We start from the raw sequence: 14,365 nt of genomic DNA, 5'->3' as shown, positions 1-14,365 counted from the left end.
TTACCGGCCCTAGCCAGAAAATGCCATGGAGGATGTCCTGTAATTAAGACATTGCTTCGAACGATCAAGTCACTCGGCTGTCAGGTTGAATAAACCTCCAGGCTCAGGCCGGGTGTGAGAGGGGGAGGAAGGGATGTTGGTGGGAAAAGCCCAGTCCCATCATTTCGATCTGAATTGTGGCTCCGGGGCTTGGGGTGCCTTGGGATGCTTGCTGCAAGAGGAGGTTGATGGGATGGGGGCTTGAGTCCCTCGTGCCCACAGGCAGCAATTTTTTGGTGCCCTGCATAGAGTCGGAGGCCGTTCTGCCCTGCCTGCACCCCTCTCTGCCCACACGCCATGGGAACCAGCAGCTTCAGCCTGTTGGGCGTTGGAAAACGGGGCTCCAAAATACCATCTAGCCCTCATGGAGGTGTGTGTGCCAGGGCAGGTCCTGCCCCACCACCCTGCCAAAGCACAGTTTGTCCCGTCACCCCACCAGATCCCAGGCTGAAATCCCTATGCGATCCCTAGGAAAAAGCTCCCCTGCCTCTTCCAAAGGCCTCGTGCAGCCCAAGCTGGAAACGTGGGGGCTCGAGTCTCTCTCAGCACTACGTGCAAATAGCTCGCATCAGCTCATAGCGCTGTTCCCAAGAGCCGCAGCACTCGCTGCTGGCAGCCAGCTTGCAGGAGGATACCGATATTTCATGCAGACATGGCGAGAAACCAGCCCTGTTTCCCATTCACAAGGGGTGGCTCCAAAACAACACAGAGATCTGTCACAGCATATATGCGGCATCTGTGCAAATTGGCCTGACTGCCTAAATAATGCCGTATATATTTATAAACTGTGAGATGTAACGTTTTTTCCTGTTTACTTTTCGGTTGAATTCCTTGCTCATGGAAATGAGAGCTGCAGCGCGGCGGCTAGACATAACCATTGTATAGGGAGGACACTGTACAAACTGTCCTAGAAAATTCTGCCAAAATGCCAGCCCGTATCAGCCCTGATCTGCAGCCCCTCGCCCCTTCCCACACACCCTCCCCCCTGCCTCCCCCCCGCCGGCTCCAGCCCTCTGCATTGAGCTGAACCCAGCTGGATGCTCTCCTACCAAGGGGGTGTTTGCCCAAATATTAACTGGGAGGGAGACTGTCGCAGGTAGTTTGGGTTTGGACCCATGGTGAGGAAGGTGGAAAATAGGAGAGGAGAGGTTGGGGAGGTTTTCCACCCTGCTGGGAGTGCTGTGAATCCGAGCTGGGAGAATGCGCTGTGGATAAAAATTGGAAGAGATCTCTGCCCCTGCTGAGTATCGTGGCGCTGGCAGCATCCCGTGCTGGCACAGAGGGCGGTTGGGGGTGTGAGCCCCCACCATGGCGTGGCTCGGAAAGCAGCATCCCTGCTGGGATCTCCCATGGCTGATCCCAGTGTTCAACATTTGCCGAGCATCTCTGGGGTGTTGCTGGATTGCTGTGCCCAGAATAGCAAAGTCGGCCAAGGTGATGCTGCAGCAGGGATTTGGGATGCCAGGAGGGGCGGGTTCCTGGGCTCTGCTCCTTGGCGGGTGCTTTGGGGCCAAGGACATGGAATGTTGCCCCAGTTACATGGCAGCTGCAGGGCTTATACCAGAGGCAGCACTTCCACACTTGTGTGGGTTCGGGATTGAGGTGTCCGGAGCATTTGGGTACCTGTAATGTGAGGGGTCGGTGCCTTAAGGAGCTCACAGGGATTCTGCGTCAGCCAGCAAGGGAATCGATGTGTGCCCCGCTCTTGCTGCAAAACAGGGTGGTGAACAGCACCGTGAAGTGCCAAGATCTGCCAGAACTGGGGTTAACACATCTGTGGGGGAAAGAAGAGAAAGGAAAAAGGAGAAAAGATTTCCAACATTGAAAGTGAAATTTGAACCCCAATTTATGGCTGCTTGGAGGCCACGTGTGAGGCTGCCAGCTGCCCAGGTGGGCTCTGGAGGGTGGCGAGAGGGGCATGAGCCACCACAGGGGCTCGACCTTCTTCATGCCCCTCCGGATCTGGCGGGGCCAAGGGGAGGTAAGGGTGGGAGAGCACTTGGGAGCTGGAAGGATGGAGGAGCCTCTGGGTCCCATGGGCTTTTCCCCATCCCACTGCACCCAGCTCCCCTTTTGTGGGCACTCTCACCCTTGGAAGGACTCACTCCCAAATATCGGCTGTCGCTCTTCTCCCCCAGGAGGAACAGGCGAAATCCCCACTTCCACGGCTGACAGACAGCAGGGATGGAGCGGGGCAATTAGAAGATGTGTGGGGCTTTGCTATGTCTGCACCTCCATCACACCAGTCGTTCCCAACCTCAAATTCATGTCACCTGCCAGTGCCATCTTTGCTTTCGACTCTATTTATACCCTCTATTCAATTTAAAACTTATTTAGCGATGTCCACGGTTATTGTGTCATATTTATTTATAGCCTTTCACACTTGCCTCTGTTCGCTCTGTCGGTTATTTCCATCACATTTCTCGTCCCTTACGTAAAGGTCTGGGAACAGCTGTGCCGGGGGCAGATCAAAGGTCTGTGGAGCCCCACGTCCCCTCTCTGATATTAACCAGCGATGGGGACGTGGGGAAGGAGGAATGAAGCCGGCGTGCAGTGATCCTGCTGGCAGTGAAAGGGTGAGGCACACCTCCGGGTCAGCCTGCGCAGTTCCCCCTCCTCTTCCCCGGGACCTCCCTCAACGGCTCTAATCTCTTTTGCAATGCGGTTATACTTCTGACCTCCCCATCTACCCGACCAGCCAATGGCACATTTCATGGTGCCCCGGGTGAAAGGGAACCGTGGCGGTGACATCCTTTCCCCTTGGATCGCAGGGGGACCAGCTGGTGGTGGCAGGGACCCCCTGTTAGAAAGGAGGGCTAAAAAAATAATAATTATAGATATTAACTGTTGAATTCCTAGACGTGGCTTGGAATTAGGAATTTCTGTGCTTGCATGTGGCTTGGGGAGCAGGTGGGGGCATGGTGGCCTCTGCCCTTCATCGGGGCATGCTGCGGGATGGCCATGGGTATCAAAGGCAGCGGGATGTCCCCTGCCCCATGGGTATGAATCGGGGATGCGGGCTGAGCTCCCGCACGAGTGATGGATGAAGCCATGGTCCCCAGCCGTTCCAGGACCCCGTCTTGTGTCCAGCTTCACTCGATGGCCAAAGGCAAGCGGGCTGTGGGGTGGGGAGAGCAGCTGTGCTTGCAGGAGGGTAAACGGGGCTCCCGGGATGGAGCTCGGCAAGTGAAGAATCGCCATTAAAGCAAGTGTCCGTGGAAATCCTGGCTTCTGGACGCAGTTGTTTCATACAATGCCAAAAAGCATCAAAAGGAGGCGAGACGGGCAGAAGGGAAAGCGTAATTGGATGTTTTGGTAATCCTTTTCTGAAGGAGACACAACGGCTCGTCCGACCGGAACAGAGTAACGGCTCATCCGCTCCGGGCTGCTCTGCGGGAGGGCTGGGAAAGCCCCTGCCCCATCGAGCCGGGGGGCAGCTGCCCTCCCTGCTGATGGCCACCAGTGCCAGCCCAGGGCATCCCACCTCCTCTCTTCTCCCTGACCTGGTCCGGGGGTGCACAAAGGATGGACACAGCAGCTCCTGAGCAGGAGAGGGGCCGGTGGGGCTGTCCCACGGCCGCTGCTGCCACTGGCTTTACGAGCAGTGCCTGCGTTTGTCACCAGGGATGTCCCATTTAGACAAATCTCAAGCCTTGTGCTTCACTTTTATCAAGTGATGGCCAGGCTGAGGTGTCCCCGCACCCTCCCTTGGGTGCCACATGGCCCCACCTCAAATCAGAATCTTGTCCCTGCTTGGGACAATGTGACTGATGGGCAGTAAACCCTTTGCTGCAGGACTCAGCCCATATTTCTCTTTGCTTTATCAGCCTGGCCATGCCTTATCCAGGAGGAGAAGGGCCTGCGGAGTGCAAGTGGGGACAGTGGGTGACAAAGCGCCGGCTGGCCGGTGTCTGGACCTGGGGGAGGCAGGAAGGTGGCGGGGGGAGGTTCTGGTGCGCTCCCCAGCTGCCCAGGATGCTCCCCCCACCTCTCCATCAAGGTTTTAATCAATGCGGCGAAACCCATGGCAAAGTCAGTCCCGCTCCGTCCGCTCTCCCGTGAAACTGGATCTATTTCCTGGGATTACACGCAGCACCTTAAAGAAAATATTTACAGAATTTATATTCACATCCCGTTCGCCCTCTTCTCAGGGGGCTCTCTCGTGCCCTCCCTCCCTCCCGCTCCCACTTCATCTCCCCCCCCACCCCGGGCCTCGGCGCCTCCTCCCGCTCGCCTTCCCCCCCACCCGGTCCTGCCACAATACCCGTCTTTGTGAGAGGAACAATGTTTACTCTCCATCGAGGATGGGGGGATTGGAAATGAAAAGGGCTGCCTCCCCCTCGCCCCGGCCCCGGGCTGCACTCGGCGGCGGGAGAAGGAGGAATTCCTGCAGGAAAACGGCCGGCGCGAAGGCAGCCCAGGCCAGGGGATAAATATTCATGCTGGAGGAGTGAGAGGAAGGAAAGAAAGAGAGAGAAGGGCCTGGGGACCAGTATAGTCCGGGGTCCATTATTTTTTCTCTGCAGCTTCAGGGTGTGTTGGAAATTCCCCGCTGGGTTTACAGGTCCATGATGCAGAACGGGTGCAGCTCTCTCTTGGCCTAAAGAAGCAGATGAAAGGCATGTCTGGGCTGGGGAGGGGGCGGGGGGAGCTGTACAGCAGCCCCAGGAGTGGAGAAGGGGATCTGGGGCTCGAGCGAGGCGAGGGCTGCGAGAGCCAGCATGTGGCTGCAATTACGGGGATGCTTGCGAGGATGGTTGTGCTCCAGCATTGGAAATGCAGCGCTTTCCCTCCCCGCCCTTCCCCGGCGCTGGCTGCGTTTCCCCACCAGAAGCCAAGATTTCTCCTGCTGCTCCTTGCTGGGAAGCCGTCCAGTTGGAAAAGGGGAGCGCTGGAGGGAGGGCTGCCCCACAGCCACGGGCGGGTGGCAGGGACGGGGACTCCAGCCTGGGCACCGTGAGGAGCCTTTAACGATGAATTAGTGAAAAAAGGCAACCTTTTTCTTTTTCTTGTCAAGGAAAAAAACATCAGGGAAGCTGGAGAAGCTCTTATTATGGGATGGCTTTTCCACCATCAGTGCCCTCTGTCGTCCAGCGCCAGCAGCCCTCGCTCCCAGGGCTCGGTGGCAGCCGGTGTCAGGCACCGCTGCTCTTTCCCATTGCGGCGCTGGCCCTCTGCCAGCTTTTCTAAGCCTTTCCCCACATGAAAGGGGGGCTGGCGGGGGCCCACAGAGCCTGCCATGGGCCAAGGGTGTTTCAGGGTCCCCCAGTGAGGGCTGGGATGCAGGGAGGACACGTGGGGTTGGCACCGGCACAGCGATGGGCTTCGGGGCCACCGCTGGTCGGGAGGCTGGGACCCATCTCCGGAGGTGAACACAGAGTTTCGTACAAGCTTCCTTCTGTTTCCTGAAAAACCCCGGCGTCTAAATATAGCAAGTACTTGGGCATTTTACTCTGGGAAGGGAAAACAGCTCCAGTGCCAAGAGAGATCCTCTTCTGTTTGCACAGTGTGAGGGCTGCGTGTCCTCCGCCTGCTCCCATCTAAGGGGGGTCTGTACTGACAGGGGCTGGCTCACCCCAAGCCCACTCTGTCCCCCGGGACCCCCCCATCCAGAGGGTCTGGGCGATGCGAGGAACCCCGCGCCACGCTTTGGGCATCGAGTCCAACTGATGCGTGAGCACGCCGAAAGGCGCTGCTCTCTCCTGGAAGCAGCACAACCCTCTTCCCACTTTGTTCCAAAAAAAAAAAAAAGGAGAAAATATTTGCTGTTTTAATTCAGGGCTGAGGCAGGAAATCGTCGTTCCCAGGGCCCCCTCTCCCCGCTGATCGGGGACAGCCTGGTCGGGTACCACATCCTCTTCCCCCAGCAAGAAAGGTACCTTAGGAAGAGGCATTCATGGGGATGTTGATTCAGTCAAATTCCCTCAGGGGTCTCCTCAGAAGGGATTTGGGCATGGGGACCCATACCCTGGTCCATCTGTGGTGCAGGGAGGAGCCCAGCAGCTCTCTGGGCACCGTTCATTTCCTACCTGACAAGCGGGAGGATGCAGCTACCAATCTTCTCCCTGATTTCCCAGCTGGAGAAGTGTGATGAGAACCCTCAATCCACCCCAAAAAATGTTTTATTCACCTCGTTTCCAGATGCTAGAGGAAAAATAGGCTGTGCAGGGTATTGTCATGCAGCTGGATTTTGCCCTGCTGTCTGGGCAGTGCTGGCCCTCGCCCATCCTTGGGCTATTGGGAGCACTGGCCCAGCAGCCGGGCACTGCTGCAGGCATCGGTGCCACAGCTCGTGCTCATCAGCTTTGCATCCCCCCGGCCTGGCTGTGGCTCTGGTGTGAAGGGGATGGCAGGTCCCCCTTGGCCCTGTCACCACCAAGGGCTGTGGGTGGTCTGGGCGACCTCACCCTTGCCTCCAGCCTTTGCTCCCCAAATCAAGGAAAAAAAAGTGAGCGGCAGCCGCGTTGCAGACCACAGGGGCTTTGTGCTCCCCGGGCTCTCCGCCTCGCTGTCCTCCTGGCTCCTTTCCTCCTGAGCTCTCCTTCAAAGCGGGATGCTGGCCCAGGAGCTCGGAGCACATCCATGCCATCGTGCCTGGCCCTTGGACTGCATCCCTCGGTCCAGCGCCCTGGGTGATGGGAGGCTGCAGGGAGAGCAGGGATCTGCTCCGAGCCCAAACACGTCCTATGCTCCGAGAGGGACTGGGCTATTCGCAGGCTGTGCAGGGCTCAGAGAAGAGCAGCTCCAGCGCAGAGGCTGGGAGGCTTTGCCTCGCTCTATAAATTGTTTTTTTCGGAATTCCCCAGCGCTGTAGAGCTGCAGCTACCGTCGGATCAACAGCCCATCAGTGATAACTGCTAGCCAGCCGGTCCTGGAGACACTCCGGGGAAGTGCAGCGTCTGACTGGGAGCGAGCATCATCCTGGCAGGGTGGGAGGCCAAGATCTCCAGGAGCAGCCCCGGGCTCGCGGGGATCGCCCGGTGCCGGCTCCTGCTTTCGCTGGGCTGCGGGGCTGGAGTGGGGGCGATGCCCTGCAAACGCCACCTGCCACAGAAAGGCCACCGAGGTCACCTCCAGAAAGCTGCAGGGATCAGGCTGTGCGTTCAGTAGCTTTGCAGGGGCGAAAGGTGTCCCAGGCTGTTTGCAGAGCGGCTGGGCTCCTCTCGACGGGTCGGCTGGAGGAGGCTCTAACGGAGAGCAGGAGTGGGTTAAAGGGTGGAAAGAGGCCCTGGATTTCTCTGGGAACGCAAAGAGGATTAAAAACTCTGGTCCCTATATTGCTTTTTCTATTTCCTTTCTCTTTTTTTTTTTTCTTTTTTTTTTTCTTGTGGTATTATTTGATGGTTAGGGAAAAAAAATATCTGGAAACATAACTGCATAAATTACTGTTATTTCCGGCTATCCCTGCAGAGCCCGGCTCTTTCCTCACCAGATGGACTGGCTTAGAGAGCCTCCAGCTCCAGCGAGGCTCCCGGGGGCCCGAGGCTGCCTTCCTTTCGTTTGCCATGCTGAATTTTTCTCCCAGGACCCAGGCTTGCAGCGGGAAGCAATCCCGCTCCCTGAGACAGGTAACGGAGGCAGCTGGGTTCCGGGACCCCCTGCTCCAGGAGGCACCGAGCCCTCATTTTCTTTGGGAAATGGGAATCATGCACGGCCTGTGGCTGGGAGCCATTGGGAAATGATGCTGCAAACAGCACTGGGGCTGCTGCGAGGCAACGGCTCAGGGCTACGAGGTGGCCATGGCAGTGCTGGGGGGGGGCAGCAGCGTGTCCCTGCTCTCCTTTGCAAATACAAAACCTCCTCAAGGTCTTCTTTCTCCTCACCGTGGGTGTGCAAGGGGGTTTGAGCCAGTTTGTCCTTCCCCAGGGACAGTATTGCTCCATGCGGCTCCATGATGCCTTGGGGACCAGGAGGGAGGGCAGGCACAGGGATGAGGGGAGCAGGATGGGAGAGGAAGGAGACTATGGCAATGACCTGGTGATCAGCATCCAGCAGGAAGGAGGAGGTGGACAGATGGCTCCCCATGCTGATGTAGAGCCAACCATCTACGTGGTGGACAGTCTTTGGGCTCCCAATGCTTATAAATATTCAAAGAGTGGGTGTCAGGAGGACGGGGCCAGGCTCTTTTCAGTGGTGCCCAGCGACAGGACAAGAGATAACGGATGCAAACTTGAGCATAGGAAGTTCCATCTAAACATGAGGAGGAACTTCTTTACTTTGAGGGTGGCAGAGCCCTGGCACAGGCTGCCCAGAGAGGTGGTGGAGTCTCCGTCTCTGGAGACATTCCAAACCCGCCTGGACGCGTTCCTGTGCAGCCTGCTCTGAATGAACCTGCTCGGGCAGGGGGTTGGACCAGATGATCTCCAGAGTCCCTTCCAACCCCGACCGTTCTGCGATTCTGTGATTCTGCATCTGGAGACATTGGACCCAGATGAGCCCCACAGGACCAGCAGCTCCTGTCAGAGTTGAGTTATTCCCCATACGCACACGGCTTCTCGCTGTCCCCTCTGCCGAAGAGCAGCTCCAGCACCGAGGTGACCTGTCCCTCACCGCAGAAGGCTGTTCCCCAGTCCTGCCCCACAGGGGCTGCTGGCATTGCTGGTTCCTGTGCCACGGCCAGCAGAGCATGCCGGAATTCCTCAAGTGCAGGAGCAATGATGTGTTCGGCCTCATATGCAAGGAAAAATATGTATATGTTCCATATGCACAAGAAAGAGGCCTTGAAAACCGGGAGGATGCAACGATCAATAAATTATAGCTTGGGTAATATTTTCCACCATCACCAAATAAATCAGATCTTATTTTTCCCCCATGTCCACAGATTTAATGGCAGCAACAGTGCCCTTGGTGGTCATAAAACTCCATCCTCTTGCTGAAGGGCCTCTCAAACAATTTGTCATTTGGCCTTTGCTTGTTTGCTCTAAAATTAGCTGGTCCAGACATTTAATAGCCCAGAAGCTGAGAAATCCATCAACCTATCCCAGCTTCCAACTATTTCTGTGAGCGCTCCGAGGCTGCATCGTGGGTGCAAGAAGCGATGGGGAGGGAGCAAGCAGTGGAGTCAAGGATCACGGGGGATATTTTTCATCTGAGCTTTAAGATCACCTTCCCTATTTCCATTTCTTCCTTTCTTCCCACCTTTTCTTTCCCCTCTACGGTCACTTCATCTCTCCAGCTGCCAAGAGCAATACTCTCCTTCCAGCCGCAGTGAGCAAGTCAGGAGCTGACCCTTTCCCATAGGTGTAAACACTGCCTTGTTAAAAGGGGATAATTACCGGGGTCTAGTTAACCCTGGTGTAAAATCAAAGTGAATAGAGACCCACTGGGACTTCCAGCCATGCAGACCATGACGCCTGGGCTCTGGGGTAAACAGCCAAGGCTTCACTGCTTGTCAGCTCGGCGCATTCGCTGGAAAGTTAACTTCTCCCTGAAACAGAAACGCCGTCTTTTTGGCTGATTTATACCCCCCAGACACAGCACCAGCTGAGGGGTGGGTCCTTTTCCCATCAGGGAGCCTTGCCAGGATTTTTCCGACCGCCCCAGTTGGGAACGAGCAGGGGTTTAACTGGGGGGCTGGGGCAGGCAGCGTGTCACCGCGTAGACAGTAGCCACTGCTTTGACCCGCTGAGCATTTCCAGCCCCAGAGCCCCTGCACCCTGCCACGGTCCCTGGGGTCCCAGGAGGGGAAAACCCAGGGCTATGCACAGAAGTTCAGCTGCCATTGTCCCTGTTTTGTGGAGGACCTTGTGTGTCACTGCCACAAAACCCTTTCTGTTTGGTTGGAGGCTTCCCCCGACAGCCCAAGGGCTGCTGTTGCATTTCCAGCATCTGCTGTCTCAGCGCTGCCCCGGCTCGCGTCCCCGCAGCTTCCCTGGAGCACGAGCAGGTTCGAGGGATGAGGATGCTCGGAAGGCTTTTCTCAAGTGGCAGGAAGGTGTGCCCATGAGGGGGGAAAGGAGGCCAGCACTTTCCCCCATATCTTTCTGTCATGGTTTAAACCCCAGCCAGCAACCAGGACCACGCAGCCACTCACTCGCTCCCCCTTGGCCCCCCCAAGCAACGGAGGGAGAAGAGGGAGAAAAGAAGGGGAAAGGAAAAAACTTCATGGGTTGAGATAAAGACAGTTTAATAAAACCGTAAGGAAAGAGGAAAATAACGATGATAATAATTATAATAATGGTAAAAGAATATACAAAATAGAGTGATACAATGCAAGTCGCTCTCACCACTCGATGATCGGTGGCCCAGCCCATCCCGAGCGATCACGGATCCCTGCCCCCCAAACAACCCCCATTTCTATGACTGTTGATGGTATCCATCCGGTTGATGGTATCCATAGCATCAACATCCATGACGTCGATGGTATGGAACAGTCCTTTGGCCAGCTAGTCCCGTCTGTGCTCCCTCTCAGCTTCTATGGGAAGCTGAAAGAGTCCTCAACAAATATAAACATTACCTAGCAACAACTAAAACAATATGTGTTATCAACATTCTCCTCCTACTAAATCCAGAACGTAGCAGCTACTAGAAAGAAAATTAACTCTCTCCCAGCTGAAAGCAGGACGCCTGCCCAGCATCCTGCTGCAGCCAGCTCTGCCATCCCTAGCTGCGGAGCTGGGTGGGGAATGGGGGGGCCGCAGCACCCCGGGTGGGATGCCCTGGACAAACCGCAGAGCAGCCAGTACTGCCTCTGCAAAACCAAAGCGTCTGAAGGACATTCCTGGGACAGCACGCAGGAGCAGACGCCCTTCGGGCTCCTCCAGCCATATTGAGAGCAAAACCAGCCCCCTGGTGTTATTTTTTTCCTATTCAATGAGTGGGGCCGGTCATCGACAGCTCCAGTAATTCAACCTGAAATGCCAAGAATCCTATTTCTGCCTCTGCTGGCTCGCCGAGCTCCGCCCGTGGCCTCAGAGGGAGATAAACTGTCTGTGTGCGAGTCTGGGTTGCGACCGGAGCCCGCGGGCTGACGGCAGACATCATGGGAGAGAGCGGCTCCGCAGGCACCCAGCTGAAGGCATTTTGATTGCTTCCAGGATTACTACCCAGCATGTTTATTCCTCCAGCAAGGAGGACTTCATAACTCAGGGACTCCTGACAATGTATATATATTGAAATGTTATGAGAGTAATGACCATATCCAATGATATTTTGTTCTCCTCTTGCCAATATAAACAACTCGCTGGACTTACCGAATTGCATTGGGTCATTCTGAATAATTAGGCTCGCATGTTCCATTTATTACCTTGAAAATCCTTTCTCGTTGTATTTTTTTTTATATATATATATATAAATGTAATAGGTTTCAATGAAAACCAGATACAACTCCGAAGGAATTTGAAATATGAGGCAGAGAGTACAAGAAGCGGCAAAAAGGTCCTCTGCTAATAGGAAAAGCCGAGCCGTCCGGGGCTGAGGGAATCAGGGAAGGTCAGGTGTGAGCTGCCGCTCAGGCTGTGTCTCTGCAGACAGTCTCGCCTTTAAGGAAATCCAGTGTCTAACTGGTGAGGATGCTCATACTGTCAGGATGCAGGGAGGAGCAGGGTGGGATGCTGGCGGCCAGGTCCACTTTGATGTCCCCTTCGGCGCTGAGGTGTCTCTTCAGGTGGCTTCAGACCATCGGTGGGGTCAGGTAGGATGAGTCCAGAGAGCGTCTCCAGACCTTTTGGAGTGCCTTTTGGAGAGTGTCCCATGGCACCAGCAGGCAAGAAGCTGCCAGCGCCCTGAAAAAATGGAACACATTGGGGTGGAGCGAACCTGGTATGAACCCAGTAGAAAATAAAAATGCCTTCCCTGGAGCTATGTCTGAGAGAGGGAAACGCTAGACATTGGCATGTCCAAGAGCTGCTACCAGCGGTGACTTGCAGTGGCTGAAAATCACCACTCCATGAAACAAGGGACCGCACCGCCAGCTCCTGTTAACAGGGCTACAGCTCCCTGGCGTTGATGGATTCATGGTGGGGTTTCGGAGGCTCTGACACAGCAGAGACACTGGCCCTGGCGTGTCACTGCTAATGTGCCTGTACAGCCTGGATGAGGCAGAGCAGTAACCCTCGGGATCTGGAGCTGTACATAACCCCTGACAAAACTCTCTCTCCTCCTCTCCTGAAATGCCATACGTGCGAGTGGGATGAGCATCCCTGCCGAGATTCCCAGCCTGCCGCAGGTATGCTGTGGGATGCAGTGCATCATGGTTTGTCTGTGTGGGATAGGCAAAATGACATGGTCATTTGCAAGCCTTTTGCAGCTTCACTTCTACTATTCTTCCTTTCTAAATAACATTCCTCAGCAGAATTAAGAGGAATTGTAGTTAGCATGGATCTCGGAGACCCAGATGAGTGGCATGCCTGAGACTGAATGTACCAAGACTTAGCTGTGACTGGGAAACCCTCCCTGGACACCTTACACCTCGCCTTGGTTTACTGACACCTGCAGGGCTCATGACTATTGTCCTTCAACAGCAGGTCCATTGCCATTTTGGTTTGTTCTCTCAGTAGGGACAAGGAGGAGAAGACTGAAGGTGGAGCAGACAAACGCACCTTGTGGCAGCACTCGTGACTTCGTCACCTTCTTCCTTGAGGATTGCCAAAGAAACCCCCAAATTGGGGACCAGATGGGAAAACCTGACCCATGCGCTGCTCGACTAAAACACAGCTTTCAGGTCACTGTGAAGAGCAAGGTGTGAGACCCGGTGTCCATGCTGTGGGGTGTGAGCCATGGTGTCCATGCCATGGGGCAAGGTGTCCTCCAGCGAGACGTCACCCAAAACCACCTGAAGCCAGCGAGAACCAGGACACAGCCGTCCATGAGGTTCCTGGCGGGGCAGACGTGGCCGCAGGGTGGTGGGAGCACCCAGGGAGGACATTCCAGGTCAGCGGGGAGGTGTGGAGCGGATCGGTGTGTGGGAAGCTGGGAGCAGCCCTGCCGGCTCTCCCCATGGTTCTGGCCAGCGCTGTCGAGTGCTTCACTTGCATGAGCACCGAGAGTAAAAACAAAATGACATTCATTAGATGTTTTAAGGAGTGTTCAGGCATGTAATCCTCCTGGAATGAGGCAGCCATAACAAGTTACTGTAGTTATTGATGGTCATGTCAGTTAGCCTTTTCCAAGGATTAATCACCATCCTGCTCATGCCCTACAGGATGTTTTTATCTCCATTTTCCCCCAGTGTTGCTGCGTGCAAAGCTGGCTGGGCTGACCAGTGTGGCTTCCGAATCTGCGGGGGGGAGGTTGGCTCCACACTTAGATCCTAAACATTTAACAGTTTGGAAGAGCACGGCATTTAGAGGCATTGCTGGGGCAGAGCTGCAGCATTTCAAGGTTTCACCACAGCGAGTCTGAATTCAAATGTCTCCCTCAGTGAGGTCTAATGTGCAAAACAATGGCAATTTCCCCAAGGCGGTTTGCAGCCGGCAGGAAGGAAACTGCCCCAGGAGAGGTCTTGCTTTGGTCACTGCTGCCATTGCAGGGGCGTCTAACGCATCGTCCGGAGAGGATGGTGCAGAGCCAAGGCAGAGCTCCTCATACTCAAGAGGTACCCATTAACTAAAACATCTGAAGATGATCATTGTTTTGCTTTCTTTGTTCTGAATAAAAAGGGGGAGCTGAGGGGGTGACAGGACCACCGCTGAGCTCAGCACGGGAAGAGCACAACGCAAGGCTGATGCAAGCAGCAAGTGTCAGCATTTTCCCTAAAACTGAAGCTGCCTTGAGGAACCATTGGGTTTGAGCGGTCTCAGAAGCTGAGGCTCCTGTGTGCAGGGGGGGATGTCCCAGCCTCTGGACCAGCATCACCATATGACACCCAAGCACCCATCCCAGCCTGAACTCCTCTGCTCTGCCCTGAGGACAGACAGTGCCATCCCAAAACTCACCCAGGCCAGAGAATGAAAGCGAAGCAGAGAGAAATGTCCATCTGCTTACTCGCAGGCGGAAGATCCTGGCATGCTTGGCTTGGAGGGTGCAAACAAGTCCAGGACCTTCAGCTGCTCTTTGGAGCATCCCCGGGGAGCCCAGCCATGGCCCAGAAATGGCTCCCTGGCTGCGGCTGGAAGCAAGGTCCCACACGGAGCAGTGCAGTGCTCACACAGCCAACCCGCTCGCGTCCCCGGCTGCTTTCTTGCAAAACCTGGCAGGTCTCGTTGTGCAGCTGACTTGTTAATTGGGAATGAGTGACTCCAGGAGGTCCTGACCTCCAGCATTTGGTCAGACCCCTTTGCCTCCAAATGCTCAGGGAGGAGGGGATGCCTCGTATTTACCCGCTGGTTAGTGCAGACAGATGAGGGCCGGGACGTGTGCTCCGTGGCGGTGCCAGCATAACCGAACC

Source organism: Chroicocephalus ridibundus, chromosome 12 (genome assembly GCF_963924245.1).
Source record: "Chroicocephalus ridibundus chromosome 12, bChrRid1.1, whole genome shotgun sequence".
Lineage (NCBI taxonomy): Eukaryota > Metazoa > Chordata > Aves > Charadriiformes > Laridae > Chroicocephalus > Chroicocephalus ridibundus.
The sequence above is the reverse complement of the archived record's forward strand: the minus strand, read 5'-3'. Positions refer to the sequence as shown.